The sequence below is a fragment of the Lactuca virosa genome, chromosome 3 (assembly GCF_052849685.1).
Source record: "Lactuca virosa cultivar CGN04683 chromosome 3, Lactuca_virosa_CGN04683_v6, whole genome shotgun sequence".
Taxonomy (NCBI): domain Eukaryota; kingdom Viridiplantae; phylum Streptophyta; class Magnoliopsida; order Asterales; family Asteraceae; genus Lactuca; species Lactuca virosa.
Window position 1 is genome coordinate 102025377 of NC_136428.1, and position 6678 is coordinate 102032054.

Genomic DNA, 6678 nt, shown 5'->3' on the forward strand with positions numbered 1-6678 from the left:
ATCTCAGTAGTAAGTGTAGTAAATCGTTGCAACTGAGCTTCCAGGGTTTCTCCAGGGATATAATTGAACATGTTGAAGTTTTGTCTTAACATCTCCTGACGACACTCTTTCATGTCTTCAATTCCCTCGTAGACCTCAAAAACCATTAAAAGTCAAATTTAAAGAGTCAAGCTTAAAAGTCAAACTTAAAAAATCAAACTTAAAAGTCAAACCGAAAAGCTAAATTTGAAAATTTAAAAGTCAAACGAGAAAATCAAAGTTTAAAGTCAAAGGTCAAATTTTAAAATTCAAAGTCAAAATTTTAAGTAAAAAGTCAAGATTAAAAGTCAAAAATTAAAAATTAAAGTTTTGGGTTGAAAATTGAATTTAAAATAAAAGGAAATTGATTTTGGGGTTAAAAGTGTCAAATTTTTGAAATTAGATGCGAAAGGGAGTGTTTATGAATTAAATTTCGAAGTGTTCTTCCATCTAGCATGCTAGATCAGCTGGTAAGACGCGTGAAGAAATGAATCAGAGGTCCCGAGTTCGAACCCCGACACCTCCAAATCCGCTTCCTATTTTTTAGATACGAAGGCGAGGCTGCTACTTGCGAGGACGAGGTGCGAGGCGCGAGAACGAGGCTCCTGAACGAGGCGAGGTGCGAAGCGATGCGAGGTGCGAAGACCGACGACGCGATGCGAGGACCTGGTGCGACCCGGAAACTGCTGTGACAACCCGAAATTTCTATTTTGTACAACATTTCAATTCAATAGAGGTCAGAACTTTTGCTGCTAATTTTCAAGCTTTTTGGAATAAGTTTGAGTATTTTAGGATTAGCACTTTAGGAGATATCAGGAGAGAGGATGCCCTAGGGTTTATTGTGTAACAATAAAGTCCCGACACTGCAAAAGTTTAGAGTTTACGGCCTAAACAAGGAGTTTACGGCCGTAAACCCTAAGGGAAAGGGGTATAAAGGTGACACTTAGTCATTTTTACCATTTTTCCACCTTTCAAGAACTAATCTCAAACTCTCTCAAGTATCATCCAAAGATTTCTTCAAGATCTTCATCTAGTAAGTGTTTCTAGCCCTTTTAAGTTAGTACATCACTTAATCTAGTGATTTAACACACTTCTATCCATGAAATCTTTCCAAAAGGTTGAATCTTCAAGTTTCACCAAGAACACCAAGAACACACACTAGTGTTCTTGGACTTTTGGACCTTTTCAAGCTTCTATATTGTAAGTACTTCTATCCTAGAGTATGTTAAGGCTTGATACACTTCTTTACATCAAGAAAACACCATTGAAACCCAAGATCAAAGGTGTTTACGGTCCAAGAACACCTTGGACCGTAAACCCTATTAAAGGGGCCAAAGTGGCCCTAGTCCCTTCACAAGCTTTGGAAACTAGTCTAGATTCATTCCTTGATGTGTTTAGGACTTGAAAACATCAAAAGACCATAGATAATATGTGTTTACGGCCGTAAACACATGGAGAAGTGGTCCATGGGCCGTAAACTACATATAGGAGTGATTTGATGCCACAAACACTTCCATAGGCTTATACTTCAATGCAGAAATGCTTCTAAGGACTTATAAGGCTTCAAAACACAAAGTGGTCAAAGAAGTATGAGTTTACGGCCGTAAACTCAAGGGTTTACGACCGTAAACCCAATGAGTTATGGTCTCCAAACCGTAAACTCAAATAGAGGGTTCCCTTGAACCCTAAACTCAATAGCAATGTCCTACAGCACTTAGATGTAATCCTTAGCACTTATAACGCTTATATAAAGTGTTTAACATGTCTTAGGATGTCTTAACTTTGTTATTTAGTTGTTTAAAGACTAATTGGATACATATATGTGAAATTATATGTTATCTAGGATCATAGAGTGTGTACAAGTCTTCACTTGACACTTAGCATCCTATACAGTCCGTTCATCCCAACCACTTGCTACAGGTGAGTTCATACCCCTTAATTAACTTTTTAATTGTTTTTAAATGCTTTTATGGGGGGGGATACAAGTTGAATCATGCTAGTTATTATATCAATCACATGTGATTAATAACTAGCATACAAATGGATTTACTACACTTTTAGCTGTTTTACCAAACAAATTACTTCAAATGGCTTTCCAAAACGTTTTACTTGTTTAAAACTCTTCATCAAACTGTCTTACATACTGAATGTTTCTTTTCAAACTCTGTTACAATTGTGTTTCAAACAAAGGTTTTTCTTATACTTAAAACTATTCTTATCAAAGAAGCTGCTTTCAAACCGTTTTACAAACTGACATCAAGTCATCTTTTCTTAGTTGTTAAACTTTCGTAAGGTTTTACAAAACTTCTTTTATACCTTTATACTGTCAATTGCATGCCTATATATGTATAGTTATATAAGTAATGTTTAAAGGACTTAGGAAGGCTAGCTCGCTTTATCTCCTTTTCCTCGTTGGGATGTGGCTTTAGGGCATCGGTTATTCGTCCGAAGGTCGTCCAAATATTAGTTATATATTATGTATACATGTATAGACATAAAAGTTCTATCAGTCAGTTCAATACCCTTGGGTAGCAAGGGTATACTTTCATGTTCATACATACAAGTCATACATTAGTAAACTACGATATGCGTAGTTTAGGAAGTTACTAATACTATTACTAGAACAAAGAATCATACAAATGAGTCAGTTCATTCATGAGTCAATACTTGCTAGATAGAGAGAGAACACACAATACAGCTAGTACACACAGAACATTACAATACATGCTATATAGAGAGAGAACACACAATACAGCTAGTACACACAGAACATACAATACTATACAGAGAGAACACACAGGCTAGACAGAGGGGGAACATACAATACAGCTAGCACATTCATTACACATACATTATTACAGTTATGTGATCCACTAAACGGGGCATGGCACTACCTGCCATGACTGTTTTTGTATCCAGAATCTCCTTAATTGGGGAGCGTATGAGTTTGTGTATAGATCTATACTGGATTGACTATCCTACACCTTGATGCTCGCTACAGTGGGACTTGCAAGTCTACAGGTGCCAAATGTCATTTCTTACGGCGTCTTACATCGTCGTTTTACTATTGAGTCGGTAGCAGGATACAGGCCGATCACATGGTACTTTAAATTACATTTGGTTTAAGGTAGTTAGTACAGCAGTAGTCACTTATTATAATACTACGGTACTATTTCATTTTCCCATTACATTTACTTTGTGATATTCACACAATAGGCAATAATGTAGGAACTATATTTTTGGTTAATGATAGTCAGGTTTGGGAAAATACACACTCTTACAAGAGACACAGACAGATACTAGATGCCTTGGTAGAAGGCTACTTTTAGTAGGAAACATAGGGTTTTGTAGGAGGTTCAAAACTTTTACATACTTATACTTCACATACTTACAAATACAAACTTAGAAATACTTTCTCACAAATACAGACACTAAATTACTTATGATCTCACCAGCTTTAAAGCTGATACTCTCTTACAAAATAACTTGTATCCTCAGGTCATCAGTAGACAGGTACCGATGCAAGGTTTAGAGAAGATGGAGCTCGTTCAAGACTCATCTTTCATTTTGATTTATATTTTGGTGTCTATATAATTTGACAGAACACACTTGTATTAAAATTATATTATTAATGCAATGGATGATGTTGTTGCTTGTTTACTACTATTCATTGTTGTGATACTGTACATGACGTCCTCCGCCCCAGAACGTTTCCGCGGTTCATGGTTTTGGGGTGTGACAGATTGGTATCAGAGCATTGTTTATACTGAATTGAGTATATCAACCCATAAAAAATATACAGACTATAAATACAATGGGATTAAATTACTCTGACCAAGAGTTTAGACTTTAAATAATAAAATATTTAAAATAAGTATACATGCCTGCATTCATACTAAAATCAATGTCACTAGGACAGTACAAAAGAATTACGATTGTTGGGCACCACAAGTAGACTTAGAGACATATAGTCAAAAGTGGGAAGATATAGCCTGATCAACTATATTATCTGAGGGTTGACTAGCATGTGCCTAAGTGTGGTTGTGAGGTTGCAACAAGTCTAAAATCTTACCAACAATACCACAATGAGAACAATAGAACATAAACCTAAAATACTATAGGAGTATTTTGTGTGTTACTATGAACTACTTATGTGCTAGATTTTGTACTAGATTCTTATACCTCTTTTCTCGCGTAGATAATATGGCTGGATTCCATCCCTACGGCAACTTATACTTCCCTAACCAAGGTAATGAAGGCGGGTTTGAAGCTGATCCAGGAAATAACCACCCAATTCCTGTGGATGGTCACCAGGCTGAAGGCTTTGGAGATGGTTCTGACTCCGAGCCTGAAGTGGAGAACCTACCCTCGATAGCTCTTGTTCCAAATCCTAACCCTCGTCCGGCTTTTCAAGGCCCGACGCCTCCGTGGGTGGAAAGCTTGGAAACATGGAGCCAAGGGCAGGATCAGCCCATGCCATTTAATGGAGACCGAAGCTTTTATGACCTGAGCGAAGGGGGCTCAGCAGACAGAGTCTTGCCAATCCTGGTCCACAGAGTGGCCTGGAATGAGATTCAAGGCAGGACAGCCCTACATCAGATCATAGAAGTTGTCGCCAATGCGAGAATGCATACCCTCCGCACCATTCGCCTGGAAGATGCTCGTGAGAGATCTGAGAGAGACCATGAAACCCTGCTGCAAGCACTGGCTGAATCACGAGCTGAAGTCATAGAACTACGAGTACGCCAGAGGGTGTACGAAAGACACCTGCTTGATATGGAACGTCAACTGGCTGAACTAAGGGTTCACCAGAGGGATGACCGTCACCAGTAGTAGATGCCTTACTTCCTTTCCCTGTTAAAAGGAATCGTTTTTCCTGTCTACGTCCTATGTGGCATTTTTCTATGAAACTATCATGTACTGTAGGTACTGTTAGTAGGCCTTTATATGGCCAAAACCTTTCTACTCTAGATATGATGTAAGACCTTTTACAAGGTCAATTTTCCCGAACTTATTACGTCATGAATATCAAAGATATTGACAGTCGGCTAACTTCTGTGTCATTCTTTATTCAAGTACTTTCATCATGTTATCATGGGAGTCTATCTGAAACCCACTCTAGTCGAGTTATTGACCTAGGGTAATTTAGCTCAGGGATCATTCCCAATTCTTTGTCAATGGTTGGATCATGTTAATTACCAACCGATAGTACCCGGTTTTAGACGTCAAGCGTCTTGTGACCATTCTATGAACTTACTTCTACTCCGTACTAGGACTGCATCATAGGGATGTAGGTCAAACCTTCGAGAACATACTTCTACTCTTTAGGTGATAGATCGAAATACATCTAGGTTCAATGGTAGCCTTTTCTAGAAATTCTAGTTCAGTAAGAAGGATTAGTGAGAAGGTTATTATATTGATTTCCTCGCTTATACATTCCCGAGTTATATATAACGAAGACGTAGTAGACAATAGAATGTGAGATTTCTAACTTAGCTTCTTTTCCTCGTTGAGATGTGAAACTAAAGTAGAATCACACATTTTACTATCCGCCCAATCTTGATTATATCATAATGTGTATAAGCTAAGTTTTCATGTATAGTAACTCACCTTTTAGTCAGAATCAAAATAATCTAGGGTCAACCATATTCGCTCACAGACTCCTTATCTTTCGTGTTACAGAATCATGTCGTCATCCGGAAGTAGTCGGCCGAACAACGAAACCCCTGCCTTTCCTATGGACACCGCTACTTTCCAAGCCGCAGTTACAGCTGCCGTGACAGCTGTCCTTGCAAACTGCAGCGCTATCAACGCAAGCAATGCTCACCAAAGGGTTGACAATCCCGATCATAGTATCAATCCAGAAAGCCATCAAATGATAACAGTTGCAGACTCGAAAAGCCGAAAAACAGAGAACATGAAATGAAAGCGCCATGCCCAGAAGGAACGCAAACGATCCCAAAGACTTGCCATGCAATAGCAATAAGTGGCAACCCCTGCCATCCCAATACCGAGCAGACCCTATGAGGGAAAACTTCCAAAATATGACAAGTGTAGTTTTCATCATCATGGGGCTTGCCATGAAATGCAATGTTGCAATTGCCTAAAAATAGGGCACCATGTTCATAGCTGTGGAGCACCGGCACGACCCATCACTCAAGCCCCTGACATCGGAGTCAACCAGGCCCGCAAGGGTGATGGTAAAGCAGGACCCTTTAAAAGGAAATTTTCAAAGTGGATGAACGAGGAGGGCACTCGTGTCCACGTAACTCTGACTCGACACATCACTTCCACCACCAATATTGGTGCTAGCCAGATATGTCACCAATGTGGTCAGATAGGACATCTCGAGAAGGATTGCCCGATAACGAAAAACTCCGGCGCAGACGGAAGGATACTAAGGATCACAGCTGCAGGAGAGACTACGTCGGTCCCACGTTAAAGTATCTAAGGTGTTCGTTGTAACAGACACTTAAAATGTTTAAAACTAGTGTAACTTGAGTCTTATCTTTTGCGAGATCCCATCAGTAGATGGATGCTCGTGCTGCGTATACTTGTCTTTTGTAGTATACCTAGTTCGCAGCAATAGTCTTGTAGTGAATCTATAGTACTGGAACTCTGTTAAAAGTTGCACTGTTGGATTTTGTCTGTAACGCCTTT